Source organism: Panthera leo, chromosome B1, assembly GCF_018350215.1.
Source record: "Panthera leo isolate Ple1 chromosome B1, P.leo_Ple1_pat1.1, whole genome shotgun sequence".
In the NCBI taxonomy this organism is placed as follows: Eukaryota; Metazoa; Chordata; class Mammalia; order Carnivora; family Felidae; genus Panthera; species Panthera leo.
The window spans coordinates 161,654,314-161,679,619 of record NC_056682.1 but is presented as its reverse complement, the minus strand read 5'-3'; the positions used below and the strand labels follow the sequence as shown (position 1 = coordinate 161,679,619).

The window sequence follows — 25,306 nt, the reverse complement described above, 5'->3', positions numbered from 1 at the left end:
TCTTTGCAATGAACAAGAAGATGGCCAGAGTGGTGATGGATGTTGAGACTTTGTCATCAGGGTTGTGGCTGAAGGCCTTGGCCAGTAAGCTGTAGACCCCATACTCAGGTTTCAGGGAGGAGGCATCAGTATTTCCCTCCTGTGCCTGGAAGTCCTGCCGTATTATTTGGTTTTCAGTAGTGTCTGATTTTAAAAAATATTTCTGTTTTATTCAGACAAGAGTTGTCCGTCCCCCCTCACCCATTTTTTTCTCTCATCATGACATTCCCTTAACCTAAAACCCAGAAAGCGTGAAGGCTGTCTTCAAATGGGGACTTTGGCTGACTTCTCTGTACTTGTAGAATCTTTCCAAGAGGGGTGGATGGCATTCAGATGCGGTCTCAGAACAAAAGTCAACACGGGTATCTGGGGTGGGGGGGAAGGGGAGGAAGCTGAAGGATATGGAAAAGGAACGGGAGGACATTGGACAAAGGTTCAACCTTTGAGGCACACGCGCACCGGAAGTACTGAGTGGCAGGTCTGGACGCCCTTGGGAATTCTCGGAAGAGCATGCTCATGACAAGAGAAGTGGGGGGCCGATACCTAGTTAGAAAATTGCGCAGGAACGCACAAATTAAGATTGATGTTTGGAGCTCCAATTTCCATACTTTCTATTGTTTCTCCTTTTTCAGAATAATGAGTCTTTCTGCCTGTCTTTATTCAATCAAGTAAGATACAGTGAGTTTAATGAGTTTTGATTTTTCCCAGTCAGGAAGACCTGTCAATATTTCATAGGCAAGCAGAAAGAGGCACTAAAAGAGCCCCATTAAAATATTTTAGTCACTTCTGAAGATCCAAAGACAGTTCCTTTTTGCAAAGCTTTATTCTCTTTTATGAATTCCTGTCTTGGCAGATTTGTCTTGCGATCACTCAAAGATCGGGCGGCTAGTACAATGTACCTGAGTCGGTTACAGATCCAGCAGGGTGGCCTGTCACTTTGCCTGGGTAGCTGTCAAGCTGCAATTCGGTGGTCAAAAATGTCCAGCTTGCTAGCTATTTACAATGTCAACAAATGTTTGCTAATATCAAACCATCTGTGAACACAGGAGTTTTGCACATTTCCTTGGCTAAAAGGGCTTCCTCAAAAAAAAAAAGAAACTTGCAAAATAGTGGAGGTGTTTACTAGAGACATGAAGATATAATTTGAGTTGTGATTTTTGTCATAATAAAGAGTGAAGTGAAGTTTTTGAGAGAGCTGAGCTCTCTCATTGTGTTAATCAACAGATATGTGTATGATTATAAAACATCACTGTCTCCATGGATGTGGCTTCCGTCAATGGAAAATATTGCATTTACTTTACATAAATAATTAGAAGTGTGCTGTTCTGAGTGCTCCTTTGAAAGTTTTTTAAATTGTTACTTTATTTTTTTCCAGCTTTATTGAGGTATAATTGACAAATAAAATTGAGCATAGTTAAATTGTACAACAGAATAGTTTGCTCCTTTTTTTGTCTATTTGTACTCACAAACGTATCAAGGAAAAGCTTTCCTTCAGATAGAGTGGGGTAGATGTGAGTTGCTTTATGACACCTGGGTGTGTGAATTGTTACTGTGATCTATGTATTCGAAATGGAGTAACTTGAGTTCTTAGTCCTTACTAGCAGATTGGTAAGAAAGTCAATATTCATGCAATCCCTATCAAAATAACACCAGCATTCCTCACAGAGCTAGAACAAACAATCCTAAAATTTGCATGGAACCACAAAAGACCCTGAATAGCCAAAGCAATTTGAAAAAGAAAACCAAAGCTGGAGGCATCACAATCCCAGACTTCAAGCTGTATTACAAAGCTGTAATCATCATGGCAGTGTGGTACTGGCACAAAAACAGACACTCAGATCAACGGAACAGAATGGAAAAACCAGAAATGGACCCACAAATGTATGGCCAACTAATCTTTGACAAAGCGGGAAAGAATATTCAGTGGAATAAAGATAGTCTCTTCAGCAAGTGGTGCTGGGAAAACTGGACAGCGACATGCAGAAGAATGAACCTGAACCACTTTCTTGCACCATACACAAAAATAAACTCAAAATGGATGAAGGACCTAAACGTAAGACAGGAAGCCATCAAAATCCTCGAGGAAAAAGCAGGAAAAGCCTCTTTGACCTCTGCTGCAGCAACTTCTTACTCAACACATCTCCAGAGGCAAGGGAAACAAAAGCAAAAATGTATTGGGACCTCATCAAAATAAAAAGCTTCTGCACCGTGAAGGAAACAATCAGCAAAACTAAAAGGCAACCGACAGAATGGGAGAAGATATTTACAAATGACATATCAGATAAAGGGTTAGTATCCAAAATCTATAAAGAACTCATCAAACTCAACACCCAGAAAACAAATAATCCAGTGAAGAAATGGGCAAAAGACATGAATAAGCACTTCTCCAAAGAAGACCTCCAGATGGCCAACCGACACATGAAAAAATCCTCAACATCACTCATCATCAGGGAAATACAAATCAAAACCACAATGAGATACCACCTGACACCTGTCAGAATGGCCAACATTAACAACTCAGGCAACAACAGATGTTGGCGAGGATGCGGAGAAAGAGGATCTCTTTTGCATCGTTGGTGGGAATGCAAGCTGGTGCAGCCATTCTGGAAAACAGTATGGAGGTTCCTCAAAAAATTACAAATAGAACTACCCCACGATCGAACAATTGCACTACTAGGTATTTATCCAAGGGATACAGGTGTCCTGTTTTGAAGGGGCACATGCACCCCAATGTTTATAGCAGTGCTATCGACAAGAGCCAAAGTATAGAAAGAACCCAAATGTCCATCGATGGATGAATGGATAAAGAAGATGTGGTATATATATACAATGGACTATTACTCGACCATCAAAAAGAATGAAATCTTGCCATTTGCAACTACGTGGATGGAACTGGAGGGTGTTATGCTAAGCGAAATTAGTCAGAGAAAGACAAATACCATAGGGCTTCACCCATATGAGGACTTTAAGAGACAAAAAAGATGAACATAAGGGAAGGGAAGCAAAAATAATATAAAAACATGGAGGGGGACAAAACATAAGAGACTCTTAAATGTAGAGAACAAACAAGGGGTTATTGGAGGGGTCAGGGGTGGGCTAAATGGGTAAAAGGCATTAAGGAATCTACTCCTGAAATCATTGCACCATATGCTAACTAACTTGGATATAAATAAATAAATAAATAAATAAATAAATAGCCCCGCAGTGGAAAAAAAGTTAACATTCATTATATTTTGGGGAATTTCACCCTCTTGTTAAGGTCTTCTAAAAATCCACATTGGGTGGGTGGGGTTTGCCCTGTCTAGCCAATGAGGACGGGCCAAGGTTTTAGCTGAAAGCTTTGGGCTTTACTGCTCTAGCTTCTTTTTTGCTACGCGACTCTGTTGCCCAGAACAGCTCTCCCCATCTGTCAGATTCTGATGCCTAGGGCAGGCTCAAAGACATCATTCTGGTAGGGCTCTCCCCCGACTGCTGCCTCAGCCATAGTGACCCTCCCTGTTATTCCCAAGGCTGAGGTGGTCAGGCAATACTTCACTGAGACGTTGTCATTTGAATTAGACCTGAAGGAGGTGAAGAGTTATCATATAGGTGTCTGAGAGAATAGCATTCCAGGCAGAAGTTACAGTCTGTGCAAAGGCCCTGAGGCAGGAGCTTGCCCGGAATGTTTGAGGAGCAGCAAAGTGGCCAGGGCAGCTATGGCAGAGTAAAAGGGTAGTGAAAGCAAGATTATAGTAGTGTAGGGTTCTGGAGGCCACTGTGAGGACCTCAGGGTTTACTTTGAGTAAAACGGGCACCTACTGAAGTGCTTTGAGGATCAGTCTGGCAGTGTAGAGAACAGATTGCCCATTTTCCTAATGTCCACTTCCAATCTTGCCTCCACCTCTGTGTTTGGGGATTGTGCCCCTTAGATGGTGCACAGAGGAAAGCTTCAGTTGGACCCTGAGTTGGTTACGGTTCTTGTAAGTGTGCCTTAAGAAATATGTCACTTGGAAAGTGAATGCCGGTGGCAGTACGGCTTCACCTGCTGTGAGTCAAATAAACGTACAGCTGCAAACTTTGCAAAGTGCTGTCAAGAAAAAGTACGTGACTGAGCCAAGGGTTGCCAACACCCATCACAAGCTGGAAGGGGCAGGAAGCATTCTTCCCTAGAGCTGTTGGGAGAGGGCACGGTCCAGCCGACACTGAGCCTCCAGAACTGTGATGATTTGTTTTAAGTTTTTTAAAAAAACTTTTTTTAATGTTTGTTTATTTTTGAGAGAGAGAGAGATAGAATGCGAGTGGGGGAGGGGCAGAGAGAGAGGGAGACACAGACTCCGAAGCAGGCTCCAGGCTCTGAGCTGTCAGCACACAGCCCGACGCGGGGCTCGAACTTACGAACCATGAGATCACGTTGAGCCAAAGTCGGATGTTTAATCGACTGAGGCACCCAGGCCCCCCTCCAGAATTGTGATTATTACACCACACACGCACACACACACACACACACACACACACACAGAGTAGAAAGTACTTGGATAGCGTATGAGAGGAAAAGAGACTTTGGTTAAGTCTCCTTGAGCAGGAACCTCTAAACAAGATCTGGAGAACGAGTAGGGTTTAAAAAAGTGAGAATGGGGGTGGAGGGTATATTTTTGCAGATGAAACAGTATGTACAAAGGCTCTAGAGAAGGTGAAGCCAGTGTGGGATTGAAGCACCAGGGCAGGGAGAGGGACAGGGCCGAGCGTGGGACAGTACATCATGTAAACAACTTGGGTGTTAGGATTTGGCCTTAAATCTTTAAACACTGTCTTAGTGCACTCAGGCTGCTATCAGAGAAATACCACAGACCGGCCTATGAACAACAGAATTTATTTCGCACAGCTCTGGAGGCTGGAGGTCTGAGAGCAGGCTGTCAGCATACTCAGGCGAAGGCCCTTCTGGAATGCAGACTTCTTGCTGTATACACATGTGGTACACGCTGGGGAAAGGACAGTCTCTTCAATTAAATGGTATTGGGAAAACCGGGCAGCCACATGCAAAAGAATGAAATTGGACCACAGTCTTATACCATCAACTCCAAATGGATTAAAGACTTGAATCTAAGACATGAAGCTCCTGGGAGAGAACAGATGGTAAGCTCCTTGACTTTGGGGCGATGATTTCTTTGACACCAAAAACAAAGGCAACACAAGCAAAAATGAACACCAAACTAAAAAGCTTCTGCACAGCAGAGGGAACCGTCAACAAAATGAGAGGGCAACCTGCCAAGGAGAAACTGTTTGCAAATTATTCTAATAAGGGGTTAAAATCTAAACTATATAAAGAACTCCTACCACTCAATAGCAAAAAAACAAACAATCCAATTAAAAAATGGGCAAAGGAGCTGAATAGACATTTTTTTTTCAAAGAAGATATAAAGATTGGGGCACCTGGGTGGCTCAGTCGGTTTAAGCATCCAACATCAGCTCAGGTCATGATCCCATGGTTCGTGGGTTTGAGCCCCGTGTCGGACTCTGTGCTGACAGTTTGGGGCCTGGAGCCTGCTTTAGATTCTGTGTCTCCCTCTCTCTCCTCCCCTCCTCTGCTCAAGCTCTGTCTCTCTCAAAAATAAATAAACATTAAAAAAATTTAAAAAAAAGAAGATATACAGATGACTAATAAGAATAGTGTAAAAGTTACACTGAAATTGTACCTTTTGAATTGTGCCAACAGATACACTGAAAATATGTTCAACGTCACTAATCATCCGGAAAATGCAAATCAAAACCACCGTGAGCTATCTATCACCTCACAGCTATTAGAATGGCTGTTACCAAGACAAGAAATAACAAGTGTTGGTGAGGATGTGGAGGAAAGTGAATGCTTGTGTACTGTTGGTGGGAATGTAAATTGGCTCAGCCAGTATGGAAAACAGTATGGAGGATCCTCAAAAAATTAAAAATAGAATTACCATATCATTCAGTAATTCCACTCCTGGGTACTTATCCCAAGGAAATGAAAACACTAACTGGAAAAGATATCTGCGCCCCTGTGCTTATTGTAGTGTTATTTACAATAGCCAATATATGGAAACAACCTAAATGTCTATTGATCGATGAATGGATAAAGATGTGGTATATATATATATACATATATATATATATATATATATGTATATATATATATATATATATATACACACACACACACATATATATACACATGTATATATGTATATACATAAACATGTGGTATATATGTATATGAAGTTTGGAATATTATTTAGCCATAAAAAAGAAGGCAACCCAACCACTTGAAACAACAGGGATAAACTTCGAGGGCAGTATGCTAAGTGAAATGAGTCAGACAGACAAAGGCAAATACCATATGATCTCATTTATATGTAGAATCTAAAACAAAGAAAAACAGAAACATGACAAAAACTGGGTTCAAAGATGAAAGAACAGATTGGTGGTTGCCAGAAGTGAGGGGTGGGAGGAGCGTGAGTAGAATCAGTAAAGGAAGTCAAAAGGTACAAACTTCCATTTGTAAGATAAATATAAACTTGGGGATGTAATGTACAGCATGGTGGCTATACTTAATAATACTGCATTGCATATTTGAAAGTTGCTAAGAGAGTAAATTTTAAAAGTTCTCATGAGAAGAAGAATAAATTTTGTAACTCAGTATGGTGATAGATGATAAGTAGACTTACTGAGGTATCATTTTACAAGATATACACATATCAGATCATTATGTTGTACACCTGAAACTAATATAATGCCATGCCAATTATACCTCAATTAAAAAAAAAATCCCTAGCCCCTGAGATTGGTCAGAATTGCACCAATCAGAATGAAGCGTGAGGGTGTGATACTGGGAAGGGGCCTTGGGAGAGAAGATCTCTTGTTGTAATCACTTTGTTTACATGAAGGAAGTCAGTCTGAGAATGAAACCAATGTGGAAGAGACCAGGGTTGTGAAAATCAAGGAATTACAGGATGGGAGCCCTCATCAAACTTAGCCTGAAATCTTCCCTGGGCCTTTTCAGTTAAATGAGCCAATACATTACATTTACCATTTAAGCCAGTTTGAATTAGATTTTCTGTTGCTACAACCAAAATTACCCTAATCAATGCACGTGTATCTCCTCTCTTTTAAAACTAGACTTATCTCCTCACCTCTAAGAAGGTTTCTATAATTGACCCTCTGCATCCTTATGTTACACTTGCCTGTTGAACGTTCTGCATTACCTGGCATATGCTATACTTTTTGCACCTAATAACAACTTACTATTAGTGTTTTCATAGCCTATTTTTCATTGTTTTTTTCTTTCAGTCTGTGTCCTTATATTTCAAGTGTATTTCTTGGGGTGCCTGGGTGGCTCAATTGGTGAAACGTCTGACTCGATTTCGGTTCAGGTCATGATCTTGTGATTCATGCATTTGAGCCCTGCGTCAGGCTCTGCACTGACACTGCAGGGCCTGTTTCGGATTCTCTGTCTCCTGCTCTCTCTCTCTCTCTGCCCCTCCCCTGCTCGTACGCATACTCTCTCAGAAACAAATAAATACATTTAAAAAAAATGGAGTGTGTTTCTTACAAACAGCATATAAAAGAGTCTTTTTTTTTGTTAAAATCTAGTCTGACCATTTCTATTGGAGAGTTATACCATTTGTATTAAAGTAATAACTGATATGGTGGATTCACTAGTTGTTAATTTTTTTAAATTTTTTTTTTAACGTTTATTTATTTTTGAGACAGAGAGAGACAGAGCATGAACAGGGGAGGGTCAGAGAGAGGGAGACACAGAATCCGAAACAGGCTCCAGGCTCTGAGCTGTCAGCACACAGCCCGATGCGGGGCTTGAACTCACTGACCGCGAGATCATGACCCGAGCCGAAGTCGGCCGCTTAACCGACTAAGCCACCCAGGCGCCCCACTAGTTGTTAATTTTAAAAAATATTTCATCTGTTCTTTATTTCTTTGTTTCTTTGTTCTTCCTTTCCACTCTATTATTATTATCATCATCATCATCATCATATAACTTAGTATTCCATTTTATTTCCTCCACTGACTTTCTAGTAATACCTCTTGGCATTACTTTTAGTGGTTACTAAAGTTTGTGATATGCATTCTTAACCAATCCTTATTGTAATGTTTAATAAACAATGTAAGAACTTACTACAGTGTAGTTCCATTCATTATCCTTCTGACAGTATGCTATTGTTGTCATATTCTTTTTCTCATCTACTATAATACATTGCTATTATATTGACTTTTAACAGTCAATAGTCTTCTAAAAAAACATTTTTTAAAAGACTATGTTACATTTGTTCACATCTGTGCTCTTTATATTGACCTTCATGGGTATCTTCTGGAGTCATTCCCTGCAGCTTGAAAAATTTGCTCTAGTATTTCTTCATAGTGCAAGTGTTTAAGGGGACAAGTTCTCGTTTCTGTTTTGATTTTGTGTTCATTTAAAAAAAAATTTTTTTAAGTAGGCTTCACACTCAGTATGAAGCTCGATTAGGTGCTTGAACTCACAACCTTGAGATCAAGACCGGAGCTGAGATCAAGAGCTGGACACCTTACTGGCTGAGCCACCCAGCAACCCCTTGAGTTCATCTTTTAAAGGATATTTTCACTGGGTATAGAATTCTAGCTTGACTACTCTTTTCTCAGATATCATTCTATTGTGTTCTGGCTGCCATTTTTTTCTGATGAGAAGTCAACTAACATTTTTATTTTTGTCCTCCTAAGTATCATTGTCCGATTCCCCCCAAGCTGGTTGCTTTTAAGATGTCTCCATGTATAGTTCTCTTTTCATTTATGTCACTTATTGTTTACTGAGATTCTTGAATATATGGGTTGGTTTCTTTCATCAGCTTTGGAAAATTCTTTGACATTACCTCTTCAAACATTTCTTTTCGCCCCAGTCTCTCCTCACTTCCTAGATTCCAGCTATCTAAATGCTAGATTATTTAATATTGCTCCATAGGTCTCTGGCCTCTCTTTGTTCTATTTTTTTTTCTCTCACAATTTCATTCTTTCTTCAGTTTGGATAATTTCTATTGGCCTATCTTGGGGTTGACTAGTTCTTTTTCCTTTGAAATATGTCTGTTAAGGTCGTCCATTGTATAGTTCATTTTATTTTATTTTTTTTTAGAGTTTATTTATTTATTTTGAGAGAGAGAGAAAGAGAGAGAATACATGGAAGAGGGGCAGAGACAGAGAGAAAATCCCAAATGGGCTCTGCACTGTCAGCACAGAGCCCAACGTGGGGCTTGATTTTTACAAACCACGAGATCATGATCTGAGCTGAAATCAGCTCATTGGCGCATGCTTAACCAACTGAGCCACTCAGGCGCCTGCACAGTTCATTTTAGATACTATAATTTTTTTTTAAGTCCTCTTTTTAAACTTTCCATTTTTCTGCTGGAATTCTCCATCTCTTTGCTCATTTCATTCACCCTTTATCCAAATTCTTTAACATATTTGTAAATAGTTATTTAAAAATTCTTCTCTGCTAATTCCAACACTCGGGTTACCTGTGAACCTGCTTTCATTACTTTTTCCTCTCGATTAGAGGTCATATTCTCCCACTTTTTCACGTGTCTTGTCATTTTTGTTTTAGGCATTTTGTGTACGTTTGTTTGTAAGTAATATTTACCCCCAGAAAAGGCAAGGCCCTTTCCTCTAGCAGCAAAGCCAGTGTGAGGGGCTGATCTCTTCAGTCTACACGGAGTTCGGGGTTGGCATTTTCGTTAGTTTCAGTTCAGTTCACCTCTGGTCTCCGATGTCTTGAGTGTGATCAGCTTCTTCCCTCCAGCAGGGCTTTGAAATCTAAGCACCACGAAACAATGAGATCTCCGAGCTTTCTGGCAGAGCCATCAGTCTCTTGTGCCACAGAAGTCAAGCAGGTAATTTAAACACATGAAGTCATCCAGTCCTTGTGATCTATCTGGAGGGCAGGGGGAGCCACAGGTCAACTCTGCCCTGTTGTTCCCATGCAAAGATTTGGGTCCAGCTTGTCGCTCCCTCTTTTTCTTTTTTCTAAGAGAATCCTGAAATTGAGAACTTTCTCCAAAATTTCCCAATATTTCATGTTGGCAAATAATTCAAAAATTCCTTTTTTTTTTTTGTTTAGCACCATTTATTAAGTGATCTCAGCTGTTGTTGTAGCTGCTGCGTGTCAGCCGGTTCTTAAGACATAAAATGCTCTTCCAATTCCTCTTGTTCAGGACGGACGGCTCTTCCGGGTAGCACGCCAACAAAACAAGAGACTCCGATGATGCCAACTTCAATGATGGTGCCATCCAGGGAGGAAGAGGGTCATGGCACGTTCAACCACAGCTTCCAGAGGTTTTGTAAAAGGAGCCTTTGGGGACCCAGGCTGCCTGGCATTTTGATGCTGTTGGTGTGGGTTTTGTACTCCATAATGGTGTTGGGAGGTAGGTTAAGCACTCGCCGAAGCACTCACCGAATCCTGGATTTGGGCTGTGGTTGCTGGGTCACTGGCAGTCTTATTCCATATTGAAATAATGTCCTCCTGAAACCGGACAGAGATCACAGCCCCACATATCTCCTCCCCAGCCATGAACTGTCTCCACAACATGGCCAGGATAAGATTCTCCCAGCGATGGGATGCCAAGCCCTTCCGCAGCCGAATAATCCACTTGCCATGGTTTTTATTTGCATCATCCTCCCACATAGGTTTAATTCCTTCTTTGAAGAGATGGAAGTCACTGTGGCCTGTCAGGCCCCTGGGATGGACCATGTGGCTGTAAAACCACAGAACTGCTCCACAGAGGCAAAGGTGCCGTTCTGTTTGATATTCTGTTCATAGCTCTGTGAGCTAGTGGGACGGCCAGGGGTTCTCCTGGAGTACCAGAAAGTATAGTTGTACTGCAGGGGATGCTCTGCTGGTCCAGGGACAACAGCCTTCCTCTTACTGCTGCCCTGACTTGTGCCTCGTTCCGTTTTTTCCTTCTCACCATCTTTCTGTGTGCTGTTTTCTTCATTCTGATCATGGTCCCCACTGTCATCGTCTTTCAATGCGTCGAACTTGTTCATCCTCTCACTGCCACCGTGGTCACTGCCTCACGGAGTGACTTCCCAAAAAATTCTTTTATTTAAAAAAATTTATTTTCTAGTTTATTCATTTTTGAAAGACAGAGAGAGACAGAGCACAAGCAGGGGTGGGGTGGAGAGAGAGGGAGACACAGAATCGGAAGCAGGCTCCAGGCTCTGAGCTGTCAGCACAGAGCCCCACGCGGGGCTCAAGCTCACGGACCGCGAGATCATGACCTGAGCCGAAGTCGGACGCTCAACCGACTGAGCCACCCAGGTGCCCCACAAATTGAATTCTTCGTCTTTTCATGCCAAAGTCTTATTTGCTCTTCATAGAGACCTATTGGCTTCAGCTGTTTACCTGGTTGGAATGACCAAGAAAGGACTGTCAGTATCTCTGCCTGCAAACGATGTTAATATTCCTGTTTCTACAAAGTTACCCAGAATATACAGGACTATGGGTGCTGGGGTGCTATATTTTGTAATCAAAACCTAAAAGCCACTCCTTGCTTGTATACCTCTTCACATACACACATGTACTCTGTCCTTCCTACCTCCCACAAGCCCAGACCCACAATCCTGAGCTGAGATGGATGCATTTGATGATGTCTTTATTTCTCCTTCCAAGCTCTGAAAGAAAAACTGGCTAGAAGCCAATGAACATTAAGAACTCATTTCTTGGCAAGCAGCTACGATTATTTGCTCAAAACATATTCAGAGTTGTCACTGTGACAACTTGGGAAGGAGATTAGAATCAGTACCATCCTTTCCCATCCCCAGGAACTTTACATTTCAATGCCTCACTCACTGAACGGTTCAGGAATAATCAACAGGACCCAGATTTTTCTCTTTCAGCTTGAAGGTGAGAAGCTTCAATGACAGGGGTGTAAAGTCTTCGAAGATTTGATTAAACCCCTTTTCCCTCTCCTGCCCCTCAATGTGGGCATTCCTGAAGAATCTGTCTTTTTCTTGTTCCACATTCTCTTCCTCAGCGTTCTCGTGTCTCCAGTGGGGACAACGATTTCTTTTATAAGATCAAGGATTGGGGCACCTGGGTGGCTCAGTCGGTTGAATGTCCGGCTCTTGATTTTGGCTCGGGTCATGATCTCATGGTTTCAAGCCCCACGTTGGGCTCTGTGCTGACAGTGCAGAGCCTGCTTGGGATCCTCTCTCTCTGACCCCATCCCCGCTCTCTCTCTCTCTCAAAAAAAAAAAAAAAAAAAAAAAAAAAAGAAAAGAAAAGATCAGTGATTAACGATTTTATAAAGGATCAATGATTTCCTGCTATAAAATTTGCAGATCTAACATCGCTTTTTTTATGTGTGGCAAAATATACACAACACAAAATTTACCACGTCAACCACTTTTACGTGTGTGGTTCAGTGGCACTGATGCATTCACACTGTTGTGCAGCCACTGCCACTGTAGGCACCTTATGAGGGTGGAATCACACTTTTGTATTTATCCTTTTGTGACTGACTTATTTCACTAAGCATAACGCCTTCAAGTTTCATCCATGTTGGAGCAGGGGTCGGAATTTCCTTCTTTTTTCATTCTGAGTCATATTCATGGTATAGATATGCTACCTTTTGTTTATCTGTCCATCTGTTGATAGACATTTGGGTTGTTTCCACCTTTTGGTTATTGTCAATATAACAGATATATATAATGCTATGAACATGGATGTACAATATCTATTCTAATGTCTCTTCTAGCAAGCTCTGTCCTGAACACCACGTTTCCTTTCCTTTCCTTTTATTTTATTTTATTTTTGTTTTTTTATATTAAATATAATTTATTGTCAAACTGGTTTCCATACAACACCCAGTGCTCATCCCAACAGGTGCCTTTCTCAATGCCCATCACCCACTTTCCCCTCCCTCCCACCCCTCATCAACCCTCAGTTTATTCTCAGTTTTTAAGAGTCCCTTACAGTTTGGCTCTCTCCCTCTCTCTTTTTTTTTCCCCCTTTCCCCTCCCCCATGGTCTTCTGTTAAGTTTCCCAGGATCCACATAAGAGAGAAAACATATGGTATCTGTCTTTCTCTGTATGACTTATTTCACTTAGCATAACACTCTCCAGTTCCACCCACGTTGCTACAAAAGGCCATATTTCATTCTTTCTCATTGCCACGTAGTATTCCATTGTGTATATAAACCACAATTTCTTTATCCATTCATCAGTTGATGGACATTTAGGCTCTTCCCATAATTTGGCTATTGTTGAAAGTGCTGCTATAAACATTGGGGTACAGGTGCCCCTATGCATCAGCACTCCTGTATCCCTTGGGTAAATTCCTAGCAGTGCTATTGCTGGGTCATAGGGTAGGTCTATTTTTAATTTTTTGAGGAACCTCCACACTGTTTTCCAGAGCGGCTGTGCCAGTCTGCATTCCCGCCAGCAGTGCAAGAGGGTTCCCCTTTCTCCATATCCTCGCCAGCGTCTATAGTCTCCCGATTTGTTCATTTTAGCCACTCTGACCAGCGTGAGGTGGTATCTCAGTGTGGTTTTGATTTGTATTTCCCTGATGAGGAGTGACATTGAGCATCTTTTCACTGTTGGCCATCTGGATGTCTTCTTTAGAAAAGTGTCTATTCATATCTTCTGCCCATTTCTTCACTGGATTATTTGTTTCTCGGGTGTGGAGTTTGGTGAGTTCTTTATAGATTTTGGATACTAGCCCTTTGTCTGGTATGTCATCTGCAAATATCGTTTCCCATTCCGTCGGTTGCCTTTTAGTTTTGTTGCTTGTTTCCTTTGTAGCTGAGCACCACATTTCTAACTGTTGCTGGACGTTTTCTCTTAGCCATGTTATAGCTGATCCCTCCTTCTGAATGAAACCCCCATTCCCCCAGCAATGCATGCTTAGGAAATAGAAGGTACCTTTACTTGCATCCATTTTTAGTGTCCCTGCCTGAGAGTAGGCCCTTTATAGCACTATGTTTTAATATCCTTAATTAATTGATTGACTAACTCCATTAGGCATATTGTGTGTTTTCCTGCACCAACACGGTAACTATGCCATTCTCTACACCGGAAGAGCCTTCTTTCCCTCTGTACCTTGCCATCTTTTTCTTGACACCTTCCTGTGCACTTTGCACACACTAACTTCTCCTTCTCCTGGATCTCCTTAGAGATCATTATAAACCTCTCTTTTAGCTCATAGGAAGTAAATGCCTTGGAATTTCTTTGTCCACTTTCCTCTGCCTTAGTTCCCCATCTAGGTTGTGCCTCTTGGAGTGCAAAGGCTGCATCATTTACCTATCCATTCTCCACTGACCTAGTATCTACATTTTTGGTCCTGTTCTAGGGTCAGACTGGCTTCCAGCATGCTCCTGGATTTTAAGGTGCTCACACTTTAGTGGAGATATAGCACAAAAGCAAATCATTATAATTCAACGTGAAAACTTCTTTAGAAGAACCATGGGCAGGGCTAGCTTTACCAAGGGGGGCGGTGCTGAAGAGGGCTTACACTTCTTGACATTTCCGCTTTGACACTGACACTGAAAATTACAGAAGTTCCTTGTGGGTGATATCTCTTGATTTTCACAATTGATTTTTCTCTCTCTAGAGAAGCCATTAACCTTTTCATACATGTGCCTGCAGTATCCACATGTGTATATATATATATATTTTTTTAAATTTTTTTAACATTTATTTATTTTCTAGAGATAGAGAGAGACAGGGCATGAACAGGGGAGGGGCAGAGAGAGAGGGAGACAGAAGCAGGCCCCAGGCTCCGAGGCATCAGCACAGAGCCTGACGCGGGGCTGGAACCCACGAACCGGGAGATCATGACCTGAGCCCAAGTCAGATGCTCAACTGACTGAGTCACCCGGGCGCCTCTCCACGTGTGTATTTTAAACGGCTAATTGTTAAGAAAAATAGTCTGGGACTAAGGAATTGGAATGACAACCCTCACCTACAATTCTACTTTATGATGGATACATGTAATTGCCCCTCCCTCAAGCGCAGCGCTCCAGGCGGGCAGGGAAGAGACAGGGTACATGGGTTACATCCCAGAAGCTTGGATGATTGATGGGGGAGGGGTGGTTTGGAGAGCACAGGCGACTGCGCTCAGGTGGTACTCAGCTCTCAAAAGAAGGCATGGTAACAATGTGAGATGATGTCATTTTGATGGGAATGGGAAACTGACAAAGAGCTGTCTTCGCTTCGCTTCTCTTCTCACGAGGCCTGTGCCCAAAAGCTGCTCAATACAGTTGATTTCATGGGCCAGAGAAAGAAAACCCTTTCCCCGCGTCCGCGGGAAAATCTACCCCTATCGGGATGCCATCCCAACCCATTAATGCTGTGACGATGGATGTGCCTCACCTGTAAGTTCAATTAAATGCGAGGCCATTCATTTCTTCATTAATCCATCCACTCCTTCCTTCATTCAGTAATCACTTGCGGAGGCTCTACGGGAGGGGCTCCGGGTAAGTCACGCATAGGGGGTTTATCTTAATGGAGTTGATAATCTCGTGGAGGACAAGACCAAATAGTCACAAATGAGAATAAATTAGAAATTGGTAAGTTCTGTGAAGGAAGTACAGTAGAGATGCTGGCCATAGAGAAACATGAAAAAGGATCCTCTGAGCTTGCTTAGAGAAGGGCTTTCCAAGCGGATGATATTTAAGTTGACAGAAAGCTAAGAAGGAGCCAGGCAACCTTAGAATAGAGGGAAGAGTGTCTCAGAGGAGACAGAACAGTGTGTGAGGGTCCTGGGCGAGGGGGTACAGGTAGAAAAGGGAACGAGAGAGCACAAATCCCAATTAAATACACTGGTACGATGTGCTAGTCAGAGTATAGATGAAGCTACCAGATTGCCTGGTTCAAGCCTCAGTTCTGCCTCTTAGGACGCTGTGACCTCGTGTAAGTTGCGAGTTCCGTGCGTCAGTTCCCTGATCTATAAAATGGGAATTAAAAAATAATCCCTCTCTTGCAGCGTTTCAAGAGAAGCTACAAACTCAAAACTTTTTCATGTAAAATCTCCCAATTTTCAAAATGTGGTCACTAATTTTAAAAGTAGGTTTTAAGGACTGAGCAAGCTAAGCCCATCTATGAGCTCATTATGGCTTGGGACTCACCACTTTGCAGCCTTTTGTTTGGGACCTCATGTGCCATGCTACACAGTTTGGATTTTTTTCCCCAAGTGGGAATTCACTGAGGTGAACCGCCGACAGGGTCTGATCTACTTTTTAAACATGACGTGACTAACCACTAAAAAATGGATAAGAGATGGCAACAATAAAGCAGTAAGACCTGGTAAGACTTCAGTGCAGTTTCTGGAAGAACTCCACAACACTTTAATGGCCTCGGTCTCCTGAGCAGTTACCTCCTTTCCATCCCATCCAACCAAATTCCCATTAGTTCAAAGTCGTTTTTTGAGATTTTCCTAGATCAGAGCACCTCGGTGTGTTAGTTGGTTAAGTGTTCGACTTTGGCTCAGATCATGATCTCATGGTTCATGAGTTCAAGCCCCACACTGGGCCCTGTGCTGACAGTATAGAGCCTTCCTAGGATTTTCTCTCTCTCTCTCTCTCTCTCTCTCTCTCTCTCTCTGCCCCTGTCTCCCTCCCTCTCTCTGTCTCTGAAAAATAAATAAATAAATAAATAAATAAATAAATAAATATGATCGTCCTAGACATTCATTTACTTAGGGGAAAAAAACCCAACGCCGTAGACATTTTCTAGAGTTGTTTTAAGTTCACAACAAAATTGAGTGGTAGGTTTAGAGATTTCCTAATTACTCCCTGCCTCAACATGTGCATAGCCTCTCCTATTATCAACATTCCCCCATCAGATTTACCCATTTTTCACAATTGATCGATCTACACCGACACAATGTTATCACCCAAAGTCCCTAGTTTACGTTAGGGTTCACTCCTGTTATTATACATTAGACATGTTATTAGACAAATGTATAAGGACATATATCCACCATTATGGTACCATACAGAGTAGTCGTCCTGCCCTGAAATTCCTTAGTGCTCAACCTATTCATCCTTCCATCCCCCTTTCCTCTGGCAACCACTGATCTTTTTACTGTCTTTATAGTTTTGCTTTTTCCAGAATGTCATGTAGTCGGGATGTACAGTGTGTAGTCTTTTCAGGCTGGTTTCTCTCACTTAGTAGTATGTATTTAAGTTTTCTCCATGTCATTTCATAACTGGATAGCTCTCTTCTTTTTAACACTGAATAATATTCCATTGTCTGGTTGCGTGACAGTTTATTCATTCACTTACCTACTGAAGGACATCTTGGTTGCATTCAAGTTTTGGCAATTGAGAGTAAAGCTGCTGTAAACATCGATGTACAGGGTTTTGTGTAGACAGTTTTTCAATTCCTTTGAGTAACTATCAAAGAATATGATTGTTGGATCATGTGATAAAGGTATGTTTAGTTTTATTTTTAAATTGTTTTAAATTTTATTTTTTTAGAGAGCAAGAGAGCATGAGCGGGGGGAGAGGGGCAGAGGAAGAGAGAAAGAGAGAGAGAAAGGAAAAGAGACAGAGCGAGAGCGAGAGTGAGCGAGCGAGAGAGAGAGCGAGAGAGAGAGAATCTTAAACAGGCTCCATGCTGAGCATAGAGCCTGATGAAGAGTTGTCCCATGACCCTGGGATCATAACCTGAGCCGAAATCAAGAGTTGGATGCTAATTGACTGAATCACCCAGGTGCCTCAAAAGTATGTTTACTTTTGTAAGAAATCACCAAACAGCCTCCCAAAGTGGCCACACCATTTTGTATTCCCACCAACAGTGCATGACAATTCCTAATGCTCCATAACCTTACCGGCATTTGATATTGTCAGTGTTCTTGTTCTGGATTTTGGCCATTCTAATGGGCACATAGTGCTATCTCATTGTTGTTTTAATTTGCATTTCCCTGATGGCATATGATGTGGAGCATCTTTTCATGCACTTATTTGCCATCTGTATGTCTTCTTTGGTGAGGTGTCTGTTAAGGTCTTTGACGCATTTTTTAAAAATCAGGTTGTTTTCTTATTGCTGAGGTGGTTTTTTTTTTTAATTTTTTTAATGTTTATTCATTTTTGAGAGACAGAGAGAGACAGAGCAAAATTGGGGTTTGGGCAGAGAGAGAGGGAGACACAGAATCCGAAGCAGGTCCCAGGCTCCGAGCTGTCGGCACAGAGCCCAACAGGGGGCTCGAACTCACGGACCGTGAGATCATGACTTGAAGTGAAGTCGGATGCTTAACCGACTGAGCCACCCAGGCGCCCCTCTTATTGCTGAGTTAAGAGTTCTTTGTATATTTTGGATTTATTTACTTCTGGAAGCCCTTCCCTACATTATCTATTTATTTGCTCATTCGTTCACTCCTTCACTTAGCAAATACTTATTTAACATTGTCCTTGATATCAGACACTGTTATAAGCATTAGCTCTCACAGCTTTCTAGAGGTAGGGACTATTATTGTCTCATTTCACAGACGTCTTGCCCCAGGTCACACTTCTGGAATGGTGAAGAGTTTTTATCTGGGCAGTCTGGCTCCAGAAGGCGTTCAACGTATATTTATTGGATAAATGGACGGTACGGAGATGATTTTTCTTTTTCTTTTTAAGCCATTGTCTTTCTTTCTTTCTTTTAAATCTTAGTTAGTCAACATACAATGCAGTATTGGTGTCAGGAGTAGAATTCAGCGATGAGTCACTTACATATAACACCCAGTGCTCATCGCAAGTGCCCTCCTTAATGCCCGTCACCCAACTAGCCCACCCCCCACTGACCTTCCTCCATCAATCCATCCTCCATCGAGTTTGTTCTCTGTCTTTAAAAGTCTCTTGTGGCTTGTTTCCCTCTCTTGAGATGCTTTTTCTAGTCACCCTTTCTGCCTGGTTCTCTGTTGTCTCTTCCCTTTTCCATGATCTCCTGATTCCTCTCCTTTCTTGTCTTCCTCAAATTTGTAATCTCTTCGCCTGACAAGAGATATTTTTCCTTTCCTTGTTAACGTATCTTGAAGTCAAGGGGTGCTATCTTTCCCCTCCAAATTTTCATCCTCATTTTCTAATGTGTGCTCATACAATACTGTTTCCCACTCCACCACCGAAATATACGGCAGCTTCAGCAAATGGAATCATGGGTTAAATGTAGAATACTTGAAGCATATTAACATCGAAGAAAAATAGAAGAGAAAGAAAAAAGTTCTACTTTGCACTGGAAAAAAAGGTGGTGGACAAAAATTCTCAAATGTCTTGACCTTCTAAATCTCTCAATAATAGATAAATATGCTTCCCTTTGGAAACCACCTATGAAATATTTTCATGTTTTAAATTTGTTTTGGTTATTAAACTTATATAAACTACAGAAGCAGAAATTAAGTTAGAAAATTCTTGTCAGGGTTGAAAGTGGCACTAACTCATTAATCTAGACCTCTTTAAAATGAGACTATTTCTTGGGGCGCCTGGATGGCTCAGTTGGGTAAGCATCCAACTCTTGGTTTCAGCTCTGGTCATGATCTCACGTTTCATGAGTTCAAACCCCACATGGGGGTCTGCACTGAGAGTATGAAGCCTGCTTGGGATTCTCTCTCTCTCTCCTTCTCTCTGACCCTCCTGTGCTCTCTCTCTCAAAATAAATAAATAAACTTAAAAATAAAATAAAATAAAATAAAATAAAATAAAATAAAATGAGACTATTCCTTGCAATGATTTTTTTTTCTTTTCTTTTCTTTTTTTAAAAGTCATCTGCATACCCAGAGTGGAGCTCAATATGGGGCTGAACCCCACGACCCTGAGATCAATACCCGAGCTGAAATCAAGAGTCAGATACTCAACCGACTGAGCCACCCAGGCACCCGGCAATAAATGTTTTTAATTTCTAAAATGCTTGTCACCTGAGACCATGCAATTACCAATAAATACAAATGGTCCCATTTTCCTGTAAACAAAAGTATTTAATAATATTTTGAACGCTAGATAGTGTTTCATGGGAGCTCTACCCAAGGTCACTGTTAGCCCCATGAGGGAGGTATACATTGAGAAGAGAGGATTCTATTTTGTAAGGGGAAAAAATGGGCACCGAGAGGCCAAGTGACCTGAAATTTTACTAGAGGAACAAATGAAGCTCTGGAGAACTCTAGAAAGCCCAGAGGACTTCTGGAGATCACTGGCCCTGAGGAAAAAAGGAAAGGTGAAGGTTTAGTTTGTCCTATGTTGACTTTTTTTTTTTCAACCTTTTAACTCACATATGATACTGAACTATTCCCCACTCTTATATACCATTAGGGCACACATTTAGAAGAGCTTTCCTGGTATTTTGTGTTTGTCAAACATGAAGAAAGCACAGTGTAGCAGAAACAATAGTACGCTGAGTTCCCTTGAGTCCCGGCCCTGCCAATAACCAGCTGTGTGTCCTTGGGCACATCCCTCACTGCTCCAGCCTCAGTTTCTCAGCCAGCAGGAAGAAGAGGTAGGACAAACATGGTCATGAAGCTGTTTTTCAGTAGTAATAGTCAACACCATGATTCTTTTGCTTTATTCCTTTTTAAGTTTTGTTCTTTACAACAAGGTCACAAGAGACACCCCGCGACAGAAAAGGTGAAGTCACAGTTGATGCACATAACTTTCTCCCTTCTGGTTTTGGTTGGGTATCTAATAATTTCTTTCTAAAAAATTATTTGCTTGGGAGCCTGGGTGGCTCCGTCGGGGAAGCATCCGACTTTGGCTCAGGGCATGCTCGAATGGTTTGTGAGTTCGAGCCCCCACAATAGGCTCCATGCTGATGGTGCAAAGCCTGCTTGGAATTCTCTCTCTCTCCCTATCTCTCTGCCCCTTCAGCTCTCTCTCTCTCTCTCTCTCTCTCTCTCTGTCTCAAAATAAATAAGCTTAAAAAAAGTATTTGCTTTGTGTGTTTTCACAAAAAAAGGAGCAGTTAACCACCAGTCTGGGTTATAAGAGAGTGTCCATTCTGCTCAGTGGAATTAAATCCTGTCTAGCAAGGGCAAAATTACTGGCTCACAGGTAAAGATGCTGCAGGGGGTTCCTGGCCATTGATTGATCTGATTTCATTCTGGCACCTTCTCCATGCTAACCTACTACCCAGACCTTTCCCTTACAACACATGGATAGTGAATGGCTGCCTTCCGTTCTGCTTTGCTGTTAAATCACATCAATATATGCGTACCACATTTCTAGAAAATAATGTATACTGTATGGGGAATATAGTGATGTCAAAGGCACCTCCCTACCCTAGCGAGATGCGGATGGGCATCGAGAAACGTGCTCTTTCTTTTGGGGTATGCCCCTTGTCTTCCCGTTTGTTTGAGACCTTTCAGCTGCAAAGATCAGAACACTCTAAAATTGCCCTTAGCAAAATGAGGAACTCCATTGGCTTTTCACACCCAATAATTCAGGCATAGCTGGATTTCAAGTCTCCGAGGATATCACTGGAGTCAGGTCCATCGGTTGGCTAGATCTCCCCCGTGTTGACCTTGTTGTCAGGCAGGCCTCTGTTGGAGAGGTGAAATCCAGCAAGCAGGTGGCCTAATCCCGACAGCTTGCATTCAGCAGCATATAGAGTACCCATTGCCTGGTCCCTTCAGCATAAGTGATGGCCTCAGCTGAAGTGGTCTTATTGAGTGGGGTGCCATCTCTGAACAAGCCACGGTGACCGGGGGTTAGGGGTAGAGGGGCGCAGGGACGCTCTGATTGGTCTTAGTCACACGTCAACACAGGGAGCTGAGAACGTGCTCAACCCCACCCATCTCAGAGGCAAGGGCTGTGAGTGGTGGAGGAGAAGTAATATTTCCAAAGAGAAAGGAGGGACAACATCACTCCAAGAAGCGTGAATGAATGCTGGGCCGGCCAAGAGGACCAATACTGACGTTATCTCATAACATGAATTGATTCAGAATAATAAGTGAGGGGGGGCTGGAAAGGCAGAGAGGACCAGGAGGTCTACCAGGTATAGGCTAGAAACTTGACCAGCCCAGGATGGTCTTGTGCCAAGGATCGACTGGAGTATGTACTATATTCACTATCTACTTCTCCGGTTATTTTCATCAGTATTACAAGTTAGAACTCTTACAGATCCTTGGGAAAGCTGTTCCTTACAATGAGTACCAGAGTTTTAGTACACGATTATTTAAGTGTTGAAAAGGGTTTCTTTTTTTCCTCCCTCATTGCATTCTGGCTTTTCATAGGGTGCAATTTTGCTGCATTTATAATCATTATGTACTTTGTTTGGGGAGAATGCATTTTGTCATAAAAGCTTTTCATACAGCGAGAGGAATGATCAGCCTCGCGATCAATATTCCGGCCCAACCTGCTTTTTCCCTCCGAGAATATTGAAAATAGGTTGCAAAACTCAGACATATAGCAGTTGAAAAGCTAACGCCAACTTGATTGTCTTGAGAAAGAATTCATCTGTGCATGACAATATTAGAGCTCTACAAAAAAAGACTCCGTGTATGCCTCTCACTTTCCCTTTCACAAAGTTACCATTTAAATCTAGCTTTGTTTGTGACATAATAATGCCGTGCTTGTGCACGAAGTGAGACTAAACTAACGCAAAGACTTTTCTTATGAATAGGAAAAATGAATGTTTTTTTTTTAATTTAAAGGAAACTATTTAAAATGTAATTTTTGGAAAATATAATAAAGTCAAACATAAATATTGTGAACAGATGTTTCTTAAGAAGTTTTTGAAATGAATAGTCGCCATCTGGAGCCATTTACAATGAGAAGAAGGTGAGCACGCACCTGTTCCTTTCTTTAAAAAGATGTAATTTCTGCACCAAATTATAAACAAGTATGGCAGTTTCCATAAAAATGCAATATTCAATTTGCCAAACTGTTTAGAAAAATATTGATAAGAGTGTGGTTTAGAAAAGGATGCTTCTAAAAGGCTCAGTCTCTTTTCAGATTCCATTGCTTACTTGTAAAATTTTAAAGATAAAATTCAGGACGCCTGGGTGGCTCAGTCGGTTAAGCGTCAGACTTCAGCAGGGATCATGATCTCTCGGTTGGTGGGTTCGAGCTCCGCGTCGGGCTCTGTGCTGATGGCTCAGAGCCTGGAGCCCGTTTCCGATTCTGTGTCTCCCTCTTTCTCTGCCCCTCCCCCGCTCATGCTCTGTCTCTGTCTCTCAAAAATAAATACACATTAAAAAAAAAAAAAAGAGGGGTGCCTGGGTGGCTCAGTCGGTTAAGCGTCCGACTTCGGCTCAGGTCATGATCTCTCGGTCCATGAGTTCAAGCCCCACGTCGGGCTCTGTGCTGACAGCTCGGAGCCTGGAGCCTGTTTCAGATTCTGTGTCTCCCTCTCTCTGACCCTCCCCCATTCATGCTCAGTCTCTCTCTGTCTCAAAAATAAATAAACGTTAAAAAAAAAACAAAAACAAAAAACAAAAAAAAACTTAAAAAAAATTAAAAAAAAAAAAGATAAAACTCTTCAGAGCGAGTGACTGTTCTACGTTGTTGGAGACACACACAAACCTCAGTGGCCACTGCCACTGCTGCCATCACCGTCCAAGGGCCCTATTTGCCCATGACCACAGTTTAGATACTCCACGATATGAGCTGGATCTCCAATCCTTGCAGCCTTGGTAAACTGATCACATTAGTGGCTCCCGTTCCTGGTCTCCCGCAACCCCATCCTTTTCACCAAGACGTGGAGTTTTTTTCTCCATCCTTTGAATCAGAGCTGACCTTGCGACTTGGTTTGAACAGCAAAATGCAGGATAAGGGACAGCCTGCCAGTTCGGAGCTTGGCCTCCGGAGCATTTGCACATTTTCATGTGTCTCGTGGAGCCCTGCCACAGCCGGGTAGATGAGCCCAGGCAGCCAGCTGAGACCCCATGGAGGAGAGCCCAGCCATCCCTGCAGGGCCACCCCAGAGCAGTCTGCAGCCAGCCGAGTCCCCAACATGTGAGAGAACCAGCCGAGATCAGCAAAGCGGCCGGTATCATAGACACTTAGGCTTTTGCTGACAGCAAGAGGAGTTTAATTTTTTGACGATCAATAATTGACAGGGGGCGATGCGGGTTGGTAAAGAATTTTGCCTTCTGGCTGCTTGTACTTTTATCTCCTTGAACAATAGTCAGGTAGTTCAAAAGAGAGGATGCAGGGGACCTACAGGTAGATCTCAATCTACAGAGTGGAAGTTCTGAAAAAATGAAATAGGAAAAACAAATTGGATGCAAGACTATGGTTAAATAACTGAAGAGGAGAATTGCTTTTTAATAATTACAGCATAGTTTTGAATATAGTTACAAATAAGGCTAATCGCTGTGTTGAAACCCATTCCTTCTACGAGTGAATGCTTCTTGTTTCAACACCTGGTTCCACATGCTGTATGTTTTTTTTTTTTTTAATTCAATTAATTCATTTACACATGAATTCTACTTGTTTCCTGGCTGATGAATCTTAATTAGAATAGTTTCACCGTAACTGCACTGATTGGGTTATATTAACTCGATTAACAGAGCGACACTGTTAGCTATTGACAACGGATTTCAAAGAATAAAGCAATCCAAGGTTGTCTTTTACGTTTGTGATGATCATTTACTGGTCACCTCCCTGGCATCCGTCTTCTACTTTTCCTTCTGTCCTTCAAGATTTCTTTCCCTTGGTCATGTGATTTGGGTGGGAATAACCTTACTCCAAATTCCAGGGAGAGGCTCTGGTCTGCCTGTTCCGTGGCCACTTGTGATGGTTCTGGGGTAAAGCACAACGCAGTCGAAGTCAGTAAGATGCAGGGAGGTGTTTGTTGTTTGCCTGATGTGGAGAAGCTTGGCTGTTTCCCAGCATGACGTGAGATCTGGAATCATGGAGGTCATTTTTCTCTAAGGAGAGAAGATTCTGGAGTTGTCAGGGGGCCACGAAATGAGACCTAAGGGTGAAGCCACACCATAAAAAGTAGAAAAGGGGGGGGGAGGGCTTTTGAGAAACAGTTTCAACTGCTGGATCCAGCCTTGCCCGATGTTAATTTTGCCTGTGGAGTTTTCTCGGATGTGACTAACAAATCCCTATTTTTATTTAGGTCGCGTTGAGTTCTTTTCTTCTCTTGTCGCTGAAAGATCACTAACCAATGAAGCCTCTGTCTCTTACTTTATAGCTTTGCTGCAAGCATCCTAATTCCATGTGCACTCGCAGGACAGTGGTAAGCCTAGCTGCCTTCCATGCACCTTCTTCGTTCGGGCTCTCCTTCTTGCCTGGACTATTGCAGTAGCCTCTTAATTACACTGTCTACTTCCAGTCTGTGCCCCTCTGATCTATACTT

The 25,306-nt window shown here is 42.1% G+C and overlaps 1 pseudogene; it reads right to left on the bottom strand.

Moving 5' to 3' along the window:
- Positions 1-10,329: 10,329 nt before the first annotated feature.
- Positions 10,330-11,070, bottom strand: LOC122218513 (annotated as a pseudogene).
- Positions 11,071-25,306: the final 14,236 nt, after the last annotated feature.